Below are 19375 nucleotides of genomic sequence, written 5' to 3'. Positions count from 1 at the left end.
TTTCTTGTTCTCTTCTCTTTCATATGAGCAGGAACAGAGACAAAGGCATTCTTGTTGAAGCTGACCCTGAACTTGAAAGGACCTTGAAGCGAAAGCTAAGAGAAGCTAAGGCACAACTCTCTGTAGAGGACCTAACAGAAATCTTCAAAGAAGAAGAAGACATGGCAGCCGAAAACAACAACAATGCAAACAATGCAAGGAAGGTGCTGGGTGACTTTACTGCACCTACTCCCGACTTTTATGGGAGAAGCATCTCTATCCCTGCCATTGGAGCAAACAACTTTGAACTTAAGCCTCAATTAGTTTCTCTAATGCAACAGAATTGCAAGTTCCATGGACTTCCATTGGAAGATCCTTATCAGTTTTTAGCTGAATTCTTGCAAATCTGTGACACTGTCAAGACTAATGGGGTTGACCCTGAGGTCTACAGACTTATGCTATTCCCTTTTGCTGTAAGAGACAGAGCTAGGACATGGTTGGACTCACAACCTAAAGAAAGCCTAGACTCATGGGAAAAGCTAGTCAATGCCTTCTTGGCAAAGTTCTTTCCACCTCAAAAATTGAGTAAGCTTAGAGTGGAAGTCCAAACCTTCAGACAGAAGGAAGGAGAATCCCTCTATGAAGCTTGGGAAAGATACAAACAATTAATCAGAAAATGTCCATCTGACATGCTTTCTGAATGGAGCATCATAGGTATTTTCTATGATGGTCTCTCTGAACTGTCCAAGATGTCATTGGATAGCTCGGCTGGAGGATCTCTTCATTTGAAGAAGACGCCTACAGAAGCTCAAGAGCTAATTGAAATGGTTGCAAATAACCAATTCATGTACACTTCTGAAAGGAATCCTGTGAACAATGGGACAAGTCAGAAGAAAGAAGTTCTTGAGATTGATACTCTGAATGCCATTCTGGCTCAGAACAAGATATTGACTCAACAAGTCAATTTAATTTCTCAAAGTCTGTCTGGAATGCAAAATGCACCAAACAGTACTAAGGATGCTTCATCTGAAGAAGAAGCTTATGAGCTTGAGAACCCTTCAATGGAAGAGGTGAATTACCTAGGAGAACCCTATGGAAACACTGGTGCGCGAAATTGTGATTCACTACACAACTTTGCACAACTAACCAGCAAGTGCACTGGGTCGTCCAAGTAATACCTTACGTGAGTAAGGGTCGATCCCACGGAGATTGTTGGTATGAAGCAAGCTATGGTCACCTTGTAAATCTCAGTCAGGTAGACTCAAATGGGTATAGATGATGAATAAAACATAAAGATAAAGATAGAGATACTTATGCAATTCATTAGTGAGAGCTTCAGATAAGCGTATGAAGATGCCTTCCCTTCCGTCTCTCTGCTTTCCTACTATCTTCATCCAATCCTTCTTACTCCTTTCCATGGCAAGCTCATGTAGGGTTTCACTGTTGTCAGTGGCTACCTCCCATCCTCTCAGTGAAAATGTTCCTATGCTCTGTCACAGCATATGGCTAATCAGCTGTCGGTTCTCGGTCAGGCCGGAATAGAATCCAACGATTCTTTTGCGTCTGTCACTAACGCCCCGCCTGCTAGGAGTTTGAAGCACGTCACAGTCATTCAATCATTGAATCCTACTCAGAATACCACAGACAAGGTTAGACCTTCCAGATTCTCTTGAATGCCGCCATCAGTTCTCGCCTATACCACGAAGATTCCGGTTAAAGAATCCAAGAGATAAACACTAGAGCCTTGTTGCTTGTAGAACAGAAGTGGTTGTCAGTCACTTTGTTCATAAGTGAAAATGATGATGAGTGTCACGGATCATCACATTCATCAAGTTGAAGAACAAGTGATATCTTGGAACAAGAACAAGCAGAATTGAATAGAAGAACAATAGTAATTGCATTAATACTCGAGGTACAGCAGAGCTCCACACCTTAATCTATGGTGTGTAGAAGCTCCACCATTGAAAATACATAAGAACAAGAGTGATCATTGGTTTCGGCCCCAGAGAGGGAACCAGAAGAACCAAGATGAAAATACAATAGTAAAAGGTCCTATATATAGAAAACTAGTAGCCTAGGGTGTACAGAGATGAGTAAATGACATAAAAATCTACTTCCGGGCCCACTTGGTGTGTGCTTGGGCTGAGCAATGAAGCATTTTCGTGTAGAGACTCTTCTTGGAGTTAAACGCCAGCTTTTATGCCAGTTTGGGCGTTTAACTCCCATTTAGGTGCCAGTTCCGGCGTTTAACGCTGGGATTTCTGAGGGTGACTTTGAACGCCGGTTTGGGCCATCAAATCTTGGGAAAAGTATGGACTATCATATATTGCTGGAAAGCCCAGGATGTCTACTTTCCAACGCCGTTGAGAGCGCGCCAATTGGGCTTCTGTAGCTCCAGAAAATCCACTTCGAGTGCAGGGAGGTCAAAATCCAACAGCATCAGCAGTCCTTTTCAGTCTCTGAATCCGATTTTTGCTCAGGTCCCTCAATTTCAGCCAGAAAATACCTGAAATCATAGAAAAACACACAAACTCATAGTAAAGTCCAGAAAAGTGAATTTTAACTAAAAACTAATAAAAATATACTAAGAACTCAACTAAAACTACCAAAAACATACTAAAAACAATGCCAAAAAGGGTACAAATTATCCGCTCATCAAACACCTATAATTCTTCATGGAGAAATCACCCAAATTTCTCATGGAAGAATCAAGAGAGACCTCAACAAGGTTTCAACAACAATAATGGTGGAAGAAACAGGTTTAGCAATGGCAAGCCTTTTCCATCATCTTCTCAGCAACAGACAGAGAGCTCTAAGCAGAACAACTCTGACTTAGCAACCATGGTCTCTGATCTAATCAAAACCACTCAAAGCTTCATGACTGAAACAAGGTCCTCCATTAGGAATTTGGAGGCACAAGTGGGACAGCTGAGCAAGAGAGTTACTGAACTCCCTCCTAGTACTCTTCCAAGCAATACAGAAGAAAATCCAAAAGGAGAGTGAAAGGCCATCAACATGGCCGAATTTGGAGAGGAGGGAGAGGAAGTGAACGCCACTGAGGGAGACCTCAATGGGCGTGCACTGACCTCCAATGAGTTCCCTAATGAGGAACCATGGGAAACTGAGGCTCAAAATGAGACCAAAGAGATTCCATTGGACTTACTTCTGCCTTTCATGAGCTCTGATGAGTATTCCTCCTCTGAAGAGGATGAGTATGTCACTGAAGAGCAAGTTGCTAAATACCTTGGAGCAATCATGAAGCTAAATGACAAGTTATTTGGAAATGAGACTTGGGAGAACAAACCTCCTTTGATCACCAAAGAACTGGATGACTTGTCTAGGCAGAAATTACCTCAAAAGAGACAAGATCCTGGGAAGTTTTCCATACCTTGTGCCATAGGCACCATGACCTTCAAGAAGGCTCTGTGTGACTTAGGGTCAAGTGTAAACCTCATGCCTCTCTCTGTAATGGAGAAGCTAGGGATCTTTGAGGTGCAAGCTGCAAGAATCTCATTAGAGATGACAGACAATTCAAGAAAACAAGCTTATGGACTTGTAGAGGATGTTTTGGTGAAGATTGAAGACCATTACATCCCTACTGATTTCATAGTCCTAGAGACTGGGAAATGCATGGATGAATCTATCATCCTTGGCAGACCCTTCCTAGCCACAGCAAAGGCTGTAATTGATGTTGACAAAGGTGAACTGATCATTCAAATGAATGAAGAATCCTTTGTGTTTAAGGCTCAAGGATACCCCTCTGTCACCATGGAGAGGAAGCATGAAGAGCTTCTCTCAAAGCAGAGTCAAACAGAGCCCCCACAGTCAAACTCTAAGTTTGGTGTTGGGAGGCCACAACCAAACTCTAAGTTTGGTGTTGAACCCCCGCATTCAAACTCTAAGTTTGGTGTTGGGAGGTTCCAACATTGCTCTGAGTATCTGTGAGGCTCCATGAGAGCCCTCTGTCAAGCTACTGACATTAAAGAAGCGCTTGTTGGGAGGCAACCCAATGTTATATTTTATCTATTTTTTTCTTTGTTATTTTATGTTTTTTGTAGGTTGATGATCATAAGAAGTCACAAAATCAATTGAAAAAGCAAAAACAGAATGAAAAACAGGAAGAAAAACAGCACACCCTGGAGGAAGAACCTACTGGCGTTTAAACGCCAGTGAGGCTAGCAGGTGGGCGTTTAACGCCCAGTCTGGCACCATTCTAGGCGTTTAACGCCAGAAAGGGGCACCAGACTGGCGTTAAACGCCAGGAAAGGGCAAGAACCTGGCGTTAAACGCCAGAAATGGGCACCAGCCCGGCGTTTAACGCTAGAATTGGCTCAAAACGTGTTTTTGCATGCCATTTGGTGCAGGGATGACTTTTCCTTGACACCTCAGGATCTGTGGACCCCACAGGATCCCCACCAACCCCACCACTCTCTCTCTTCTTCACCCATTCACCAATCACCTCAACACCTCTTCCCCAAAAACCCTTCACCTATCAAATCCCATCTTTCTCTTCACCACTCACATCCATCCTTCATAAAACCCCACCTACCTCACCATTCAAATTCAAACCACTTTCCCTCCCAAACCCACCCAAAATGGCCGAACCCTACCCCTGCCCTCTCCTATATAAACCCTTCTTCACTCCTTCATTTTCACACAACCTAAACACCACTTCTCCCCCTCTTTGGCCGAACACAAAGCCATTCCCTTCTTCCTCATTTCTTCTTCTTCTACTCTCTTCTTTCTTCTTTTGCTCGAGGACGAGCAAACCTTTTAAGTTTGGTGTGGTAAAAGCATTGCTTTTTGTTTTTCAATAACCATTTATGGCATCCAAGGCCGGAGAAACCTCTAGAAAGAGGAAAGGGAAGGCAAAAGCTTCCACCTCCGAGTCATGGGAGATGGAGAGATTCATCTCAAGGGTGCATCAAGACCACTTCTATGAAGTTGTGGCCTTGAAGAAGGTGATCCCTGAGGTCCCTTTTTCACTCAAAAAGAGTGAATATCCGGAGATCCGACATGAGATTAGAAGAAGAGGTTGGGAAGTTCTCACCAACCCCATTCAACAAGTCGGAATCTTAATGGTTCAAGAGTTCTATGCCAATGCATGGATCACCAAGAGCCATGATCAAAGTGTGAACTCGGATCCAAAGAATTGGCTTACTATGGTTCGGGGGAAATACTTGGATTTTAGTCCAGAAAATGTAAGGTTGGCATTCAACTTGCCCATGATGCAAGGAGATGAACATCCTTACACTAGAAGGGTCAACTTTGATCAAAGGTTGGACCAAGTGCTCACTGACATTTGTGAAGAGGGCGCCCAATGGAAGAGAGATTCAAGAGGGAAGCCGGTTCAACTGAGAAGGCATGACCTCAAGCCCGTGGCTAGAGGATGGTTGGAGTTTATCCAACACTCAATCATTCCCACTAGCAACCGGTCTGAAGTTATTCTAGACCGGGCCATCATGATTCATAGCATCATGATTGGAGAAGAAGTGGAAGTTCATGAGGTTATAGCCTAAGAACTCTATAAGGTGGCGGACAAGTCCTCTACCTTAGCAAGGTTAGCCTTTCCTCATCTCATTTTTCACCTCTGTTATTCAGTTGGAGTGGACATAGAAGGAGACATCCTTATTGATGAGGACAAGCCCATCACTAAGAAAAGGATGGAGCAAACAAGAGACCCCTCTCATCATGAGATCCCTGAGATGCCTCAAGGGATGCACTTTCCTCAACAAGACTATTGGGAGCAAATTAACACCTCCCTAGGAGAATTGAGTTCCAACATGGGACAACTAAGGGTGGAGCACCAAGAACACTCCATTCTCCTCCATGAAATTAGAGAAGATCAAAGAATCATGAGAGAGGAGCAACAAAGACAAGGAAGAGACATTGAGGAGCTCAAGCACTCCATAAGACCTTCAAAAGGAAGAACAAGCCGCCATCACTAAGGTGGACCCGTTCTTTAATCTCCTTGTTCTTTATTTTCTTGTTTTTCGAAAATTTATGCTTTATGTTTGTCCATGTTTGTGTCTTATGATCATTAGTATCTTAGTGTCTATGCCTAAAAGTTATGAATGTCGTATGAATCCATCACCTTTCTTAAATTAACAATGTTCTTAATTGAAAAGGAGAAGAATTGCATGAATTTTGAATTTTATAACAGATTAATTATTTTGATGTGGTGGCAACACTTTTGATTTCTTAATGTATGCTTAAACAGTGCATATGTCTTTTGAATTTGTGGTTCATGAATGTTGGCTCTTGAAAGAATGATGAAAAAGGAGACATGTTACTGAGGATCTGAAAAATCATAAAAATGATTCTTGAAGCAAGAAAAAGCAGTGAATACAAAAAAAAAAAAAAGAGAAAAACGAAAAAAAAAGGAGAAAAGAAAACGAAAAAAAGAAAGAAAGAAATAAAGTTGTGATCCAAGGCAAAAAGAGTGTGCTTAAGAACCCTGGACACCTCTAATTGGGGACTCTAGCAAAGCTGAGTCACAATTTGAAAAGGTTCACCCAATTATGTGTCTGTGGCATGTATGTATCTGGTGGTAATACTGGAAGACAGAGTGCTTTGGGCCACAGCCAAGACACAATAAGTAGCTGTGTTCAAGAATCATCATACTTAACTAGGAGAATCAATAACACTATCTGGATTCTGAGTTCCTAAAGAAGCCAATCATTCTAAATTTCAAAGGATAGAGTGAGATGCCAAAACTATTCAGAGGCAAAAAGCTAAAAGCCCCGCTCATCTAATTAATACTGATCTTCATAGATGTTTTTGGAGTTCATTGCATATTCTCTTCTTTTTATCTTATTTGATTTTCAGTTGCTTGGGGACAAGCAACAATTTAAGTTTGGTGTTGTGATGAGCGGATAATTTGTACGCTTTTTGGCATTGTTTTTAGTATGTTTTTAGTAGTTTGAGTTGAGTTTTTAGTATATTTTTATTAGTTCTTAGTTAAAATTCACTTTTCTGGACTTTACTATGAGTTTGTGTGTTTTTCTGTGATTTCAGGTATTTTCTGGCTGAAATTGAGGGACCTGAGCAAAAATCTGATCCAGAGACTGAAAAGGACTGCAGATGCTGTTGGATTCTGACCTCCCTGCACTCGAAGTGGATTTTCTGGAGCTACAGAAGCCCAATTGGCGCGCTCTCAACGGCGTTGGAAAGTAGACATCCTGGGCTTTCCAACAATATATGATAGTCCATATTTTGCCCAAGATTTGATGGCCCAAACTGGCGTTCAAAGTCACCCTCAGAATTCCCAGCGTTAAACGCCGGAACTGGCACCTAAATGGGAGTTAAACGCCCAAACTGGCATAAAAGCTGGCGTTTAACTCCAAGAAGAGTCTCTACACGAAAATGCTTCATTGCTCAGCCCAAGCACACACCAAGTGGGCCCGGAAGTGGATTTTTATGTCATTTACTCATCTCTGTACACCCTAGGCTACTAGTTTTCTATATTTAGGACCTTTTACTATTGTATTTTAATCATCTGATCTAGAGAGAATCTTCTGATCTTTGGAATCTTTTGTTCTTTAGATCTTTTGATCACTTTGGGAGGCTGGCCATTCGGCCATGCCTAGACCTTGTTCTTATGTATTTTCAAAGGTGGAGTTTCTACACACCATAGATTAAGGTGTGGAGCTCTGCTTTACCTCGAGTATTAATGCAATTACTATTGTTCTTCTATTCAATTCCGCTTGTTCTTTGTCCAAGATATCACTTGTTCTTCAACTTGATGAATGTGATGATCCGTGACACTCATCATCATTCTCACCTATGAACGTGTGACTGACAACCACCTCCGTTCTACCTTAGATTGGGTGAATATCTCTTGGATTCCTGATACATGATGCATGGTTGATCACCTGACAACCGAGTGCTCGCCTGACAAACGAGCCAGCCATTCCATGAGATCAGAGTCTTCGTGGTATAGGCAAGAACTGATGGCGGCATTCAAGAGAATCCGGAAGGTCTAACCTTGTCTGTGGTATTCTGAGTAGGATTCAATGATTGAATGACTGTGACGTGCTTCAAACTCCTGAATGCGGGGCGTTAGTGACAGACGCAAAAGAATCACTGGATTCTATTCCAGCCTGATTGAGAACCGACAGATGGATAGCTGTGCCGTGACAGGGTGCGTTGAACATTTCCAATGAGAGGATGGGAGGTAGCCACTGACAACGGTGAAACCCTTGCATAAGCTTGCCATGGAAAGGAGTAAGAAGGATTGGATGAAGACAGTAGGAAAGCAGAGAGACGGAAGGGACAGCATCTTCATACGCTTATCTGAAGCTCTCACCAATGATATACATAAGTATCTCTATCTTTATCTTTATGTTTTATTCATATATCATCTATACCCATTTGAGTCTGCCTGACTAAGATTTACAAGGTGACCATAGCTTGCTTCATACCAACAATCTCCGTGGGATCGACCCTTACTCGCGTAAGGTTTATTACTTGGACGACCCAGTGCACTTGCTGGTTAGTTGTGCGGAGTTGTGATAAAGAGTTGAGATTGCAATGAGCGTACCATGTTGATGGCGCCATTGATGATCACAATTTCGTGCACCAGTCTGCCACTAAATTCTGTGAACCACTCCTATCCTTAATTTCTAAATCAAATTCTTGCAGCAATAATATCCAGCGTATGACCCTTAGTTTGGACTCTTTCTTAGCTAATAAATATTTTAGAGCTGCATGGTCTAAGTACACTACCACCTTAGTACCAAGTAAGTAGGCTCGGAATTTATCCAGAGCAAAAACAATAGCCAGAAGCTCTTTTTCAGTGGTAGTGTAATTAGACTGAGCAGCGTCTAAGGTCTTAGATGTATAGGCAATAATAAAAGGGTCCTTACCTTCGCGTTGAGCCAGCACCACTCTTACTACGTAGTTGAAGGCGTCACACATTATCTCAAATGGTTGACTCCAGTCAGGCCCTCTCACGATAGGGGCTTGGGTCAAGGCGGCCTTCAGCTTATTAAACGCCTCCTTGCAGCCGCATTCAGCTCAAACTCAACATCCTTCTGCAACAGTTGGGATAAAGGTAGGGCTACCTTATTAAAGTCCTAGATAAATCACCGGTAGAAACCTGCGTGACCAAGAAACAAACGGACTTCCCTCACAGAGGAAGGGTAAGGTAAACCAGAAATAACGTCTACCTTTGCTGGATCAACTGAAATACTAGTATTAGAAACAACATGTTCTAGAACAATACCTTGTTGGACCATAAAATGACATTTTTCAAAATTCAATACAAGGTTTGAACTAGCACACCTATCTAACACTCTAGATAAATTATCCAAGCAAAGGCTAAAAGAATCACCATACACACTAAAGTCATCCATAAAAACTTTCATACAGTTCTCATGAAGATTTGAAAAAATACTCATCATGCAGCTTTGGAACGTTGCCGGTGCATTACATAAGCCAAAAGGCATCCTCTTATATGCATACGTTCCGAAGGGACATGTAAAAGTAGTTTTCTCCTAATCTTCAGGAGCTATAAGAATATGAAAATAGCCAGTGTAACCATCTAGAAAATAGTAGTGTGATTTACCTGACATGCGATCAAGCATCTGATCGATAAAGGGCAAGGGGTAGTGATCCTTGTGGGTAGCTTGGTTGAGACACCTGTAATCAATGTATACCCTCCAAGTGTTCTGAACTCTAGTTGCAATGAGCTCTCTATGCTCATTCTTCACTGTTGTGACTCCAAATTTCTTTAGAACCACCTGTACTGGGCTGACCTATTCACTATCCGAGATTGGATAGATGATGTCAGCCTCTAGCAATCTGGTCACTTCCTTCTTGACAACCTCTAAATTGGTGGGGTTTAGCCGCCGTTGAGGCCGACGGACAGGCCTTGTTCCCTCTTCTAGAAATATCCGGTGCTCACAAACTTGAGGGCTGATGCCTATTATATCCGTCAAGCTCCATCCAATGGCCTTCTTGTGTCGTCTCAACACACCAAGCAACTGCTCCTCTTGTTGGGATGTGAATTCCCTTGCAATAATGACTGGGAGCTTCCGATTATCCTCAAGGTAAGCATACTTGAGGTGGGGTGGAAGGGGCTTCAACTCCATTTTCTGCTCATCGTGAGGCTCTTGATCATCTAGAGCTATTTGTGGTGGTAAGGTATCTTCAGTAAGCTCAGGGGGTGTCCCCACACTTGCCTCTTGCTCCATAAGCGTCTCTTCAACCTCTTCTTGGTGATCTTCAGCCACAGCCTCATCAATAATGTCACACTAGAAGATGGAGTGATCTTCCGGTGGGTGCTTCATAGCTTTATCCAGGTTAAAGCTCACTGTTCTGCCATCTATCTCAAAAGTGTAATTTCCTGAGAAGGCATCCAATTTGAACCTTGAAGTATTCAGAAATGGCCTTCCAAGCAGGATGGATGATGGTCTTCCTGATTCATTAGGGGTCATCTCCAAAATGTAGAAGTCAATAGGAAATGTTAGCCCCTTAATGCTCACTAGTACGTCCTCAGCAATTCCAGCCACTGAGATAATGCTCTTATCTGCCAAAACAAAATGTGTTGCCAACCTTTTTAAGGGAGGGAGCCTCAAAGCATCATATACAGATAATGGCATAATACTCACACACATGCCTAAATTACACATACAGTCAGAAAATTGTACACCATTAATATTATAAGTAACCGTGCATGGACCCGGATCCCCACATTTTTTCGGTATGGCACCCATTAAAGTAGAAATAGAACTACCTAGAGGAATAGTTTCTAATTCATTTATTTTATCTTTATGCATGCACAATTCTTTTAGAAACTTAGCATATTTAGGTACTTGCTGAATGACATCAAAAAGGGGAATTGTTACCTCAACCTTTTTGAATATTTCTACCATTTTGGGGTCTAGCTCCATCTGCTTTCTGGGCTTCCTAGCAAGGTGTGAAAATGGGATAGGAATGGCACCACCTGCAGCTTCTGCGTCACTGGTTGCTTCATTCCTTGGCTGAGCTGTTTCTTCTTCAACCACATCTTGTACTGCATCCTCTTCCTCAACTTCCTCTACCTCAACAATGTCTTCAACTGGATTGTCTTCCTTTGAGCTTGGCTCCTCATGACTCCTCTCTTTCAGTGTAGTCTCAGACCTCAAAGAAATAGCATTGATTCCTCCTTTGGGGTTGGGTAAAGGTTGAGAAGGAAGTGTATTGGAGCTTGCAGGCTAATTATTGGAGGTATTTGATGATCCAACCTGGGAGACGAGAGCTTGTATAGTAGAGGTTAGACTGGTAAGTATGCTTTCCATGGTCTTTTGTCCTTGTGCAAGAGAGTGAAGCAACTCATCATTGGGAGAAAAAGATGGATGAGTGACTTGAGGAACCTACTGTTAGTTGTTTTGAGATCACTGGGCTTGCCTTTGGTGAAGTGCTCGGTAAGGCTGGTTTTGGTTTCTGCTGAGACCGGTTCTGCTGATTGTTGTTGTTGTTCCACCTCTGATTTCCACCATTATCTCTGCCTCTTTGGTTGTAGTTGTCCCTGCATCCTTGGTTGGAGTTACCTCTCCACCACTGGTTGGAGTTATCCCTCCATCCTTGGTTGGAGTTGTCTTGCCAACCTTGATTGTAGTTTCCACCTTGGTTGTAATTGCCGCGTTGCTGATAGTAGCCTTGATTAGGGCGGTCATAGGAGTTATGGGTAGCTGCCACAGTGGTGTCTTCTTGTTGGAGTTACAGACATTCATCAGTGTAATGGGTATTGCATGCACATATTCCGCAGACTCTCTGATGGGCCAACTGTTGATACTGTTGTTATGGAGGAGGCTGAGGTTGTTGTTGATTCAGCTGTATCTGCTTCAGTAAGTTGGTCATCTCACATAGTGTCTGTGTGAAAGTAGTATTCTCACTGCAAGAGGAAGCCTCTGCAACAGCCTTGGGATGGTTGTTCCTGTGCCTAGCGTTCCGAGTGGACTCAGCTAGATCGGTGATCAGTTGCCACGCTTCATCCGCGGTCTTGTACTTTTTCAGAGAACCATTACTCGCACCATCTAATGTAGTCTTGTCGTGAGGCTTCATGTCCTGTGTGAAGTAGCTGATCAACACCAACTTGTCAATCATGTGGTGGGGGGAAGCGTCTAGGAGATTCCTGAAGCGCTCCCAATACTCATATAGAGTCTCTAATTTGCCTTGAATAATGCAACAAATTTCTTTCCTCAGTCTATCAGTAACTTCGGCTGGAAAGTATTTTTTTAGAATTCTCTCCTGAGCGTATCCCAGTTAGTAAAATCTGCTTCGGGTTGAGTGTAGTACCACTCCCTCGCCTTTTCCTCAAGAGAAAATGGGAAGGCAGTTAGCAGAATAGAAGTCTCATCTGCACCAAGATGCCTAATAGTAGAATAGGTTGTCTGAAAATCTCTGAGGTGCTTGAGAGGCTCTTGATCAGGTAAGCCATGAAACCTTGGCAGTAGATTTATTCGTGCAGTCTTCAGTTCAACATCTGCACCCAGATTTGGATGACGTGCTTGGAAAGATGGCAGCGTAAAGTCCGGAGCTCCTGCTTCCTAGAGAGTAACCCTTCGGGGTGCTGCCATGTTATCTGCGCGTAGATTAACAGAATCAGTAGAAGAGGAGCTTGTTTCTCCCTTAAATGACACTTCAGATTCGTCCTTAAAGAAGACTGGTGAATTGGTAGTAACCACTTCACCACCCTCAGAGGCTAACCTATGCCAAGCTCGCCTTATACGTGAAATAGTTCTTTCAAGTTTTGGATCGAACGCGTCTAAGCTCGGATCAGGCAGTGAACGCGTCATTCAATGAAAGAAACATAAAGCTCATGGTAATAAAAATAAAATATGCAAATATGTAAATATAAAAATATTTACACTAATCAATAATTTAGCACACTATTGTAACTCCCCGGCAACAGCGCCAAAAATTGACGTACAGAAAATTACCAATTAAGAATTTAAAACAGGAATTAACGTTGCAAGTATAGTTCTTAATCAATAAGAATTCCGCGTATCAATTTAAAAGGGTTGTAACAAAATTTAGGAATAAATACTGGGAGTATAGTTCCTAGGTCGTCTCCCAACGAGTTGCTAAGAGAGTGCGAATTATTGATTAGAGCATTTCTCAGAAATTTGGAGTTAGGGAATGGGCAAATAAATAATTATAAATTTACAAAAGATCTTATGTAATTGAAATAAAGGCCTTGGCTTGGAGAAGATTAATTGGAAGTTCTATCCTTGTTGGATTTCCCAAGATAAATAATGATACGTTATTGTTTCTACTTAGTTAACCCTCAACGAATAAAGGAAAGTCAAGTAGTTAAGCTAACCCCAATTCACAAGTCCTAATACTCTCCCTCGGGAAGGATTAGCGTTAGTGACTAGAGAGCCAGCCAACAATTTCCAATTACTATTTAACTCTTGAGTCTTCCAACTTAAGGGTCTCTAATATTAATCAACCCCAAAGCCAAGTTAAAAGTCTACTCCATTGACATGGATGCCAATTTCGCATTCATGTGAAGGGAGTAGACAGAAGACATGGCAATTAAACTCAATTGAAAATAATCAAGAAATAAGGAAGTTAAATAGAAAAGTATCATTGCATTAATTAATTCCAAAATAGAGGATATCCAATTGTAACTCTAAACAGGATAAATGGGAAATTAAAAAGAGTAAGGGAATAGAAACCAAACTAGAATAATAAAGATTTTACGGAGGTAGTAACTCTTTGCAATATCCAACTCAAAAGCATAAAACTGGAATCTATAAATATGAAGAACCCTAGAGGAAGTAGTAGTTTTTCTCACTAAGATTCAAAACTAAAACTAAAATTATTGAATGAGTGAATGTCTGTTGAGTCTCTACTATCCCTTGGCTCTAGTCTGCGTTTCTGGGCTGAAAAATGGGTCCAAACGCAGCCCAAAATCACCCCCAGCATTTTCTATAAATTCTGCACGTAACACAAGGCATGCGTACACGTCAAGTACGTGCGCGCATCGATGGTCCTCTGTGCATTTCGCGTGTCCGCGGCAAGTACGCGTCGGCGTCCATAGGGAATGCACCAAATTTGTGCGTGCACGTCAAGTATGCATGCGCGTTGGTCCTCACTGGTCAGCTCCTTTATTTTCTTGTGTTCCTTCCATTTTTGCAAGCTTCTTTTCCATCCTCCGAGCCATTCCTGCCCTATAAAGCCTAAAAACACTTAACACATGGATCACGACATCGAATGGTAAAAAGAGGAATTAAAAATACACAATTTAAGGGCTTAGGAAGTAAGTTTTCAATCATAGAACAACACTGGGAAGGATTTGTAAATCCATGCAAATTGTACGAATAAGTAAGTAGAGAATTGATAAATACCACTCAATTTAGCACAAGATAAACCACAAAATAGTGGTTTATCAGTTCACTTTCCATTTGGTTTCTCTTTGTGTTATGTATGCTAGAAGGGAGAAAGGCAACATCAACTTCCTTTGATTCTGAGCCAGAAAGAACTCTACTAAGGTTGAGAAAAGCAGCTAGGGGAAAAAAGTTGTTGGTGAAGATAACTCAGAAAAGGACTTGGATCAAGTCATGGAGGATGAGATGCATGAGGAAGGGGTGGCCAACAATAACGCCTAACCTTCTAGGAGAGTGTTAGCCTCCTATACCATTCCTGATCATAGAAATTGTGGGAGTAGTATACTCACTTCTAATGTACATGCCAACAATTTTGAGCTTAAACCTCAACTCATTACTCTACTTCAGAATAACTGTCAGTATGGAGGAGGTGCTTTGGAGGACCCTAATCAACACCTATCCGTTTTCCTAAGGATATGTGACACCGTCAAAACAAATAGAGTACATCCAAACATCTACAAGCTACTGCTATTTAGGGACAAAGCAACTCAGTGGTTGGAGACCTTCCCAAAGGAGAGCATCACAAATTGGGATGACTTGGATAACAAATTATTGGCTAAGTTCTATCCCCCTCAAAGAATTATCAAGCTCAAGACTGAGGTGAAACCTTTCAGACAATTGAAGGGAGAATCATTATATGAGGCTTGGGAGAGGTATAAAGCACTGGTAAGAGAATGTCCTTAAGATATGTTTAGTGAATGGGTGAAGCTCCAGAACTTCTATGAAGGTCTCTCTATGAAAGCAAGAAAGACACTGGATTATTCTTCAGGAGGGTCACTTCAAATGATGAAAACTCCAGAGGAGGCACATGGTCTCATAGATATGGTGGCTAACGACGAGTACTGCTACTCCTCAAAGAGATAAGCAACTGCAAAATGAAGAACGCTTTGAAGCATACAACAATGAGCAGTAGCCTGAGCAAGTCCAATATATGCACAACACAAACTCTCCCCACAATGATTTCCGTGGGGACCTATACAACTCATGGAGGAACCACCCCATCTTGAGGTAGGGAGACAATTAGAACCAATGGCAGAACCAATGGCAGAAGAACTCCAATCCCAATAACTTTTGCAACACATGCAACCAAAACCATCACCCCACTAACGACAATCCATACAGAAAACCCCAAAATAATCTTTCCATACCCACATTCTACCCACAAAACAACCCCTAAAATAACCAAAATAACTTCCACCAACCATCAACATCCCACACACAATCCCAACCATATCAAGAGTCTCAATGAATCTCTAATCTAGAGATGATGATGGAAAAGCTCATGAAGAACCAAGAAATGGCAAGCAAGAACTATGAAGCATCAATGAGAAACCTTAAAAGACAAATAGGACAACTATCTAAGCAACCTGCTGACGGGCCAATTAATTCCTTCCCTAGTGACACCATCCCAAATACAAAGGAGAAGTGCAAGGCTATACAGCTTAGGAGTGGTAAAACATTAGGAAAGGACAACAAGGATGCCAGAAAGAAGAGATAGAGATTGAGGAAAATGATAAAGTGGATCCCAAGAAGATGAAGGATCAACAATTTCCTAAGTTCCTTGAGATTTTTAGGAAATTTGAGATCAACATTCCACTAGCTAAAGCCTTAGAACAAATGTCACTTTATGCAAAGTTTTTCAAGGAATTCATCACCAAGAAAAGGAGCTAAAAAGAGAAGGAAACTGTGATCCTCACCCAAAAATACAGTGATGTAATCCATAAAGGGTTGCCTCCTAAACTCAAGGATCTAGGAAGCTTTTTCATACCGTGTACCATTGGGAACATACCAATTGACAAAGCATTATGTGACTTGGGATCAAGCATCAATTTGATGCCACTTTCTATGATGAAGAAGTTGTTAATAGAGGAGGTCAAACCCACAAGAATATCACTACAACTGGCCCATAGATCCCTTATAATACCTAATGGAGTGGTGGAGAACCTTCTAGTTAAGGTTAGCAAATTCATTTTCCCTGCGGACTTTGTGATCCTAGATATGGAAGAGGAGGGAAGCAACTCAATCATTCTTGAAATACCATTTCTGGCCACAGTAAAGGCAATTATTGATGTGGAAAAAGGTGAAATGATTCTTAGGGTACATGATGAACAGATAATCCTCAATGTTTTCAAAGCAATACAGTACCCTAATGAAAAAGAAAATTGCATGAGGATTGAGGATAAGAACCCAAGTTGGAAGGAGAAGCCCAAGGAGCTATCTGTAAAACTCATAAGCTTATCCTTGGGGGAGAAGAATGAAACTGAAGAGAGGCAGAAGGTTTAAGAAGTCAGAAAAGCTAAAGAAGAACTACAAGCAAAGACCCTAGTGGTGAAAACTAATAAGAAAGCTCCTGACATTGAGCCTGCCAAGAGGGAAGAATCATTAAAAATGGGGTAGAATAGTAAGAAAAAGGTACCTAAAGGATGGAAGAATAAGAAGATTCCAACTGAAGGATTCTCACCAAGAGACAAAGTGAGGCTAATCTATCAACAAGTGGAAACATTTCCACACTTTTCTGGATACTATATTGTGAGCAAGATCCTTTCACTTGAACACATAGAAATCATCAAACAGGACACCAAAAGGAAGCTCACAGTGAGAGGAGACAAATTGGGGCACTATGATTATCAACCTCCTTAACAGAGGTCAAATGTCAAGCTAGTGACGATAAAAGAGCCCTTGTTGGGAGGCAACCCAACTAGGGGTAACTTTCTTTTCTTATTTGTTTTAATAAAAGAGTTAAGCAGATTTTCATGTATTGCAAGGAGTTAAGTTTGGTGTTACACACCAAAGTGATGTCATAAGTGAACAATTCAAGGGGAATACATGATGCTAAGTTTGGTGTTCCACCACAGATTTCATTAAAACACATTGTAACCCCCCAAATAGCATGACTAGTCACTAACTCCAAACAATCATAGAACTACTTAACAACTATTTACTTTCTAGTCCATAGTTTGGTTTCTTAATAAAAGCACATAATGTTTCCTGCATGTATTTAATTTGATGCATATATAGGTAGGCAAGGAACTAAGTTTGATGTTCAGACACAAACTTAAGTTCAGAAAATCACAACCATACATGCATGCTAACTGTTCCGAGGGTTACCTAAAACTGTAGGTCGATCTTGGACGAGATCTTCTATACTGGTCGGAGTTGACGTGTCCGACTGGTGGGTGGTGGCCGGAGCTATTGTGTCCGACTTGCTTGACTAGCTATGCTGCTGATCCTTTGTCACCGGAGGGTGGTGGTACCTGCAAGGGACTCCGATGCTTAAGTTAGCAAGGGTATTAAGCAGGTTTTTAGTAGAATCAGAGTATGAGTTATACCTGGGTGCTCCAGTATATTTATAGAGGTGTGGAGTGACCTTTTTAGATAAGATAAGTTAGTTATCTTATCTTATCTTATCTCATCTTTGGGTGAGGTCAGCTTATCTTCAAGGGAACCACCCTTATCTCTATAGGCTTAGGCTGCCTTTGGATTTGGGTCGTGTTCCTCTATTTGGGCCCTTTATTTGGGCTTTCTTGGTAATTTGGCCGAGCTCTTTGAGAAGAGGTCGGATAGTCTGACCTGAGAGGTCGGTCGCCTTGTTGCTAAATATCCTGGGTTGGATAGCTCGACAAAGGATATGAACAGTGCCCCTGCTCGAGCTCAATCTTTCTTTTTGAGGTCGAGTCTTAGTTTTAGGACTTTGATCTTTCTCTGGTGAAGCTGAACTCAAGCATCTTGTCGACTTCATCTTTGTAGCGTTCTCCTTTTTGAATATGGAACGTTTTCTTTTGCTTCTTCTTAAAAGCGCGCGCTTTTGCATTAGCGCTCTTAGCCTTGGGAATATGCGAGGGTTTAGTACCCTCATTAATTGGTTTTTAATTGCCTCGTTTCTCTTAGCCTCTCTATTTTGAATTTCACACTTAAAAAATGGTTTCTCTTCTTTGTAACTTCTTTTCTTTCTCTCTTTCTGTTTTCTGAAAGTTTGCAGTTTTCGTATTTCTTCTCTGTCCCGTATCCTTGGCGATCATTAGTGATTTCCTTGCTGTGAAAGGGCGACTCTGGATTCCATTTTCAACTTCTTTGAGGCTTTCTGTTCGAGAGGTGACTCTAATCCCTGCCGCTTCTGCTTTCAGCTTTCTCTAGAGTTTTCTCCCTTTTTCCAGGTTGGTTCTTTCTTACTTTCTTCGTCGCTTGCATTGTGCCTTTTTTGACTTTAGAAAGTTTGAACCTTTTTGTATTGCCATGCATCTACTTATTTATTGTTGTGGGGGTGTTTCTTGCTTTTGAAATGAACCTTCTGTATCTTAGGATTTGTGCCGTTTATTTTTCTTCTTTTGCGATCTGCATGAACCCACTTGCTTTCTCAAAAGGTTGTGCCTTTGAGGTCTTTCGCCATGTTGATAGTTTTCTTTGTTGATAATTTTTACAAAAGATAACTTATATTTTCTATTTTTCTGAAAAAGGTTATGTCTTTGATGACTTCTTCTTGAGTTGTTTTGTTATTTGGTTGCTTCGTTTGTTGACTAAACTGGGACTATGGGTCTGAAGGGTAGTTACTTTGATGATTTTACCTGTGGCTCATGGCCTTCTATTCAGAGTGTTGTTTTAGTTGAAAAGGGTCGTTATCGAGGTGTGAGCTTGTAGGTTTTCCTGAGTCCTTGTTCTGTGACTGCCTCCAAAGGATGCCCCTGGATCTTTGGTGTGGGTCCTGGGGTTTCCTTTTGTTGCTTGTACTACGCTGGATTATGTTAGCCGAGTTGTTTTGCTTTCGTCTGAGATGTTTTTTAGTAATCCAATCTTCTTTTCTTGTTGTAGGACTAGTTGACCTCATGTCTTCTTGCAAAAATATTTTTGAGACATCTTCCCAAGTCCCTGAGGGCATGGCTGATTGGGTGGATTCTATGGTTTTTCTGTGTGTTTCGTTGGTTGACTCTGAGTTTTGTCAGCAACTTAGGCAATTTCATAGGATTTGTGGTAATGGTAGTGATGAGAAGAACTATGAGCTCGTATCTCCAAATTCTGAGGAA

General features: G+C 41.5%; 1 non-coding gene across 1 annotated transcript; it reads right to left on the bottom strand.

Annotated features, from left to right (window-relative positions):
• Positions 1 to 566: 566 nt before the first annotated feature.
• On the bottom strand, positions 567 to 670 carry LOC130959225 (small nucleolar RNA R71). Its single transcript, XR_009078318.1, has one exon. It is a non-coding gene; the product is annotated as a small nucleolar RNA R71 (small nucleolar RNA).
• Between the last annotated feature and the right edge of the window lie 18705 nt (positions 671 to 19375).

The sequence above is a fragment of the Arachis stenosperma genome, chromosome 10 (assembly GCF_014773155.1).
Source record: "Arachis stenosperma cultivar V10309 chromosome 10, arast.V10309.gnm1.PFL2, whole genome shotgun sequence".
Lineage (NCBI taxonomy): Eukaryota > Viridiplantae > Streptophyta > Magnoliopsida > Fabales > Fabaceae > Arachis > Arachis stenosperma.
The sequence above is the reverse complement of the archived record's forward strand: the minus strand, read 5'-3'. Positions and strand labels throughout refer to the sequence as shown.